The following is a 6,632-nucleotide window of genomic DNA, read 5'->3' on the forward strand; positions in this document are numbered from 1 at the left end:
AACATCGACCATGTCAAAAACTCTAACACCATTTAAAAATAATCCGACCCGAAGTGGGGTACAGGGTAATTAGTTCATCATATACACACATTCCTAATAGTGGAAGTCAATATTTACAAACCATCCAGAATACAAATACCTATAGTTTTATACAACCATAGACATCCCCAAAAACCCACAATTATATATCCCTAAACAAAACACTCACCCTATCTTTCAGGATACCAGCTCCCCTCTATCACAGAGCTCTATCACCTGGTTTGTCATGGTTTCCTGTAATATTAGATATTTGGGTGAGACACATCTCAGTAAGACAAAATAAATTATTCACAGTGTGTGGCAGTATGAGTTTCGTCACATCATAATATATTCATTTCAGCGATAATACCATTTGAGAAAATATACAAATTCGTATTCATAATCATATAAATATAAAACACAATCTTTTATAAGTTTTATTCCATTTCTCAAATTCATGCACATGCAACCCATATTTATCAACGCAAGTTCCCTATGATAGGGGAGATTACACACCCATGCATGTAGCTCTCCTCTGCTTTGATATCGTTTGTAACCTTACTCGAATAGTTCGGGTGCAGTTATAACTAATACTTATCAGGATACTCACCTTACTCAGTAAGCCCTCAGGCGGAGAGTTTTACTTCGCCTTAATTATTTATGTAATTAAACTCACACTTTTTACTTTCTCATTTTCATTTCACAATCTAACTCATGAGTGTCCACTATAACCCATCCATGTGTCATCTGTAACTCATGGCTACCTTGAGGATATTCTCCACGCCATGCTTCCCCCCATGGTCAGGGTTATGCAGCCTGAAGGCTGGATCTAAATTGCGGTTGGCCTACCCGATTAGATCAAAATAAGAAATCCATCAATTCGTCTGTAGTATGATTGGCCTGCCTATCCCTAATCCAAACCCAGGGGCCAAGACTACCATTCTCACTAACTCAATCGACTGTCACGCCACACACTCCACGAGACCGTGTGGTTGCACTTATCATCCCACTAGCAACGGTACCGTGCTTTCATAAATAATCCAGTCCATTAGGGTTCTTATTTCCACATTTCCATATTCACATTTCAACATTCACAATTCAGTATTCACGTTACAATATTCACATTTCAGTATACGCATTGCACGATTCACATTACAATATATTGGTACATTTCATCTCATGATAGTATATATCTCATTTAACGTATTTCAATATTTCTCAATAAAGCGTATCGATATTTCTTATTTCCTTGTTTATCATAGAAAAGCATTTCTCTCTCTCTCTCTCTCTCTCTTTTTATATATATAGAGAGACCCGAAAAAACTATAATAATTAAATAATAAGGGAAAGGAGAGAGAAGGACAATTTGTAATTTGGAAATTCAAACAGGGGTCTCGTGGATGAACACAGTACATTTGTCGACGAACGCGCTTGATAAGATCGTCGACGGGGACATGTGTCTCATCAACGAGAAGTTACCAAGAGGCTATTTTCAGTTCTGAATTTCGTCGACGATGAACAAGCATTCGTCAACGAACTCCCTTCATGGCCTCGTCGACGAAGTGACGTGGCTTGTCGACGAGTGCAGGTGTATAAATAGCCTAAAATCGATTTTTTCCTGCATAAATCACGGGAAGAACCTCTCTCTCTCTCTCTCTCTCTCTCTCTCCTGTTCATCCCCTCTCCCTTCTCTCTAAGATTTTGGACCGATCTCTTACCGATTCGACAATCTGCAGCCGCCACGATACTCTTGGAAAGTTTATCTCTAAGTCTGCTGGAGTGGATCGTTGGTGGGACTAACTCGAACTCTATCCCAAATTCAGGGTAAGACTTTTTATTTAGTATTTGGCTTTCCTACAGTTTTAGAAAATGTAGTACTCGAAGAAATACTGAAATTTTGTTTAGGGAGATGTTATTTTCACGGTATTGAATGGAGAACCCAGCGGGTGCAAGGTTAGTTATTTTAGGAACTCTTCAGTAGTTAGGTAAGAGAGTAAACTAAAGCAGTGATTTTTCATGAAAATCGTTATTATTTAATAACATATTAATTTTCAGAAAGCATGTATTACATATGAGTATATTTGTGAAAATGTATATTTGGGAAAATACTGATGTTACATAGGAATATATATTTTTACGTATGAAATGTCAGGAAATGTGATTTCATAATAGAATTCATGATTTTATTTAGTATTGTGTGGCATGAATATTATTTTACGCATAGTGTGTTATGTTAAATAAATTTTACAAAAAAAGCATGTTTCAGTTATTTTTAGGAACAACATGATAATACAGTAAACTATGATTTCAGAACATATGATAAACAGTACATTTATTCAGATCAATATGTATGATATGTTCGGCACAAGGTTGTGATTGATAGTTGGCACAAGGCCGAGATTATGCATGTTATTTAGCGTAAGGCCGCAGTTATGAATGTATTCGGCACAAGGCTGTAACTATTTATGTTAGTATAGAATTCAGAAAAATGCTATCAATCTATTAACGTTAAACAGTATATAATAGAACGTAGATGATAGTTCAGATTAGTTTCAGCAACACAGTACCGTAGCTATACAGTTCAGTTTAGTTCATACTTGTGCTAACTGGCCCTGCTAGCAGAGGGGGTGGGAGATGGATAGTCTATGTGACTTTCAGTGAAGAGTTGTAGACGTCCACCTAGCAGTTCAGACCAGGGTGTGGCGGGCCTATCGTACTTATAAACATTTTTGACTTAGCAGTGGTCGGCTAGCCATTGTCGGGTCTTGCCTTTAGGCTGTATAGTCTGTCATGAGGGTTAATACATGACATCATCTAGCTATACATCCTGGGTAAACTTCAGAACTACTATTTATAGCATACGATTTAATGAACATTAAGATACAGTATGTTTCAGTATAACTATGTAATATATGATAATTTAATTATGATATCATTAGCATTTTTCAAGCACATGACATGTATTGTATATTTATATAGCACGCAAATATTCATGTTGCCACACAACTGTATTTAGTTTATTTCCCCTACTGAGATGTGTCTTACCCTAGTTTAAACCATTTTAGGGAACCTAGAAAGACAGGTGGACCAAGCCCCACGCCGTTGAAGTGGTTGTACTACCCCGCTAGGTTTAAATATTTAATCATAAATACTACGAAATTTGGAAATTAAGTAAACTCAAGTGTAAATTGTTTTTGGGCTTGCGGAAACCGAAAGGGAGTACGTTGGTTGATCAATACTTTGCGGAAGCCACAAGGGAGTACGTTGTTTGGTCAACACCCCAAAGACTTTTTAACTGAAAGTTTATTTAAAGTCTAAACTTTTGGAAATAGTGTTGGATTTTATATTGCACATCATATTGAAGAAGCAAATCCATTAATATAGGGTTTTATATCAGTGAGCATAAATTATCATTCACTACAGGGCTTGGTTCAAATTCATATCCATAGGGCTTATATAAACAAACAACCATCTTAAGTTCTTATGTAACAACCTAATTTTTTTTTTACTAATAAATACTATGAAATTCCACTACTCTGTATCTTCTAATTAACATAAAACCATCAACCTTAGCAGCGAGAAGCTAAAATCATATAATCACAACCGTATGTGAATATAATACCATAACGTACAATACCAGAATGCTAACATACTTCCACAGTATAAATACACAGTTGTATCTCCCAAAATATACCTCATATGAGACTAGAACTATACAAGGAAAACCTTCCCCAAAATACTCACTTTAACAACAGGCAGCACTGAAGCCCCTTTATCTGCTCGCCTGATCTGCTCGCCTCCTGGATCACCTGAAGAATATCAATTAAATGGGATGAGGCGTCGCTCAATAAGAAGAAACATGCTATTACTAAGGTGTAGTAAGTGAGTCATATACTTGGAAAAATATGATCTGAAACAAGATACTATATATAACAAAATTGAGTAAAACCTGAATACCTGTTATCATATAAAACATGCTTATGTAGCTTAACATAAACTGATTATTTAGAATGTTCTATTCATAATATTGATAATACTTATAAGTATAACTGTCGTTTGTAAATCTGATCATAATATATATAAATAATAATTTTGAAAATTCTCTGGATGGATAACTGAAGTCATGAATTAACCCCTCGCGACAAGGTTATGTGGCCCGAAGGCGGGACCTAACCTGGCTGGCCGACTAGGGTAAGTCAACTAAACTCTAACAGTCAGATCGACTCCCTCAACCCATATCTGATGGGGAGTCTGTCCACAACATAGGCACGATCGACTTCTGAATACCACCTATTATCTGAATATGGGTTGCACTCTGAACTGAATATAGTTACGGTACTGTGCTCTGCTGCTGAATATGGTCCATCGGAGTCTGATACTATATACGTAACTGATATTTCTAAAATATTGTTTTTACCATGATTCTGTAACATCGGAAATAATCATAACATCATATAAATTGTTGAGTAAACTGTAATAACTGAGTTTCTAAGATATCTGCTTAACTGTATAACTGAAATATTTGATTTACTGTTTGAACTGAATGTTATGGTTTTGAAATAGGTATATCATAATATTCTGAAAATACTGCAAAATACAAGTTTCTGCGCATATGCTGAAAATCACGATATTCTGAAAATTATGGAAACTTTCTAATGCTAATACTAACTTATGCCACACAATTAAATATCAATATTATCAGACTCTGAAACTGCATAAATAATATGAATAATAATTTGCTGAAAACATATAATTTATACTGAACCATAATAGGTTTGCCTAACATAGCATATTTCCCTTACCCGATTCCTGCTAAAATCCCCTGCTGTGACGGGTCCTACACCCACAGGGCTCCCCACTCAATACCTTGAAAATCATATATCCCAGAACAAAATATCACTATTTCCCTGAGTATTATATTTCCTACAACTGCTGGAAAGCCAAACTTTGACAAAAAGACCTTACCCTGAATTTAGGATGAAATCCAACTTTGTTCCACCGACGATCCGTTCCGGTAGACTTAGGGAGAACTTCCCCAAAAGCGTTGTGGTGGCCTCAAATCGTCGATTTGGCAAACGACGGGGCCGAAATCGAAGAAAAAGGAAAGAAGAACTGTAAGGGAGGGGAGAGAGAGGATTTCGATAAATTTTTCTACGTAAAAATTGAGTTTCACACTATTTATACTGTGACCTTTGTCGACGAGCCACGTCACCTCGTCGACGAGGTCAAAAAGGCAACTCGTCAACGAAATTCAGAGTCGCCTAGATATATTCTTGGTATCTACTCGTCGACGAAGGACACCTTCGTTGACGAGCCCAAAGTGCGCGTTCGTTGACGAAGTCGGCAGCCTCCTTCTGTTATTTTTTTCATTTTCCTCCCTCTTTATTATTTAAATACCATTATTCTTTGGGTCATTACATCTTACATTACCAAAGTGCTGTATATTTTAATCTTGATTTGGTTGTTCGCTTTCAAATTGTGGTTGATTGGTTTGGTTGATTGATTATTTGGATGATTGAATGATTGTGTGGTTGTGGATTGAATAAAGAAATAAACTTTTGCTGAAAGTTTGAAAAATCAACAAGAAGTTAAGAATTCTTAAAAAGATTTAAAAGAAAATTTTTAAACCCAATTCACACCCCTCTAGGGACTACACCTTAGTTTTCACTGCATTTTAGAAATCATTTTAAAGAATCTCATGTTATTCTTCATCGTCCGATTTTTAATATTATCATTGCTTATATTTTTATCACAAAAATGTTCCTTCTATTTCTCGACATGGTTCATCCAAGAATGTGACGAAGATAGTGAACATGAAGAAAATTGTGGAAAGAAAATTAAACTCAAAATAATTTTTTCACAAACACGAGAAATCCCAATACATCATTCTATTTTATAGGAAATATGAATTATTGAAATTACGACAAAACTCTGAAAGAGAAAAATAACTAAAATATGAATTGGCCAATTACTATATTGAACTTATGTGTGTTTATTGGACTTCAAATAACTTAAAATTCTTTTAATCATGTCACTGTCATCAGTCCTACAATATTACTCATTTGCATATGCAATCATTCTAAAAGTTCTACCTACTTTAGTTTGAGTGTTTTGTTTATGCAAAAAGTTCTACCTACTTTATTTTGAGTGTTTTGTTTATGCAAATTTGCATAAACTAAATCATCATTGACAACACACGTCCAATAACACTGACTATCGTCTAGTGAATCATCTTGAAATCTAAACATTAGTAGATGATTTAAGAAAGAGCATGAGAAAAAAAAAAGGTGTAATATCAATTTCCATATTCAATCCACATAAGTTGGATCATCTTTTATCCTCTGGTATATAAAATGTGCAACATGCCAAATAAATTGGCAACACAATAGGTCAATGTTGTTGCGCTTGCCTAATTGAAAATATTTTATACAAATAGGTTTTTCAAATGCACTTTAGAAGAATGCAGGTTGAAGGTTGAATAGTTTCATTAGCATTATTAAATTGTATAAGTTCACTAACATTTTATTTGTCCAACCTGCAAATCATTGAATCAAAAGTATTCCATATGATAGAAAGAGGAATTGAACCTCAATTGAACTACACCTTAAGAATTG

This window comes from Malania oleifera, chromosome 3, assembly GCF_029873635.1.
Source record: "Malania oleifera isolate guangnan ecotype guangnan chromosome 3, ASM2987363v1, whole genome shotgun sequence".
NCBI lineage: Eukaryota > Viridiplantae > Streptophyta > Magnoliopsida > Santalales > Ximeniaceae > Malania > Malania oleifera.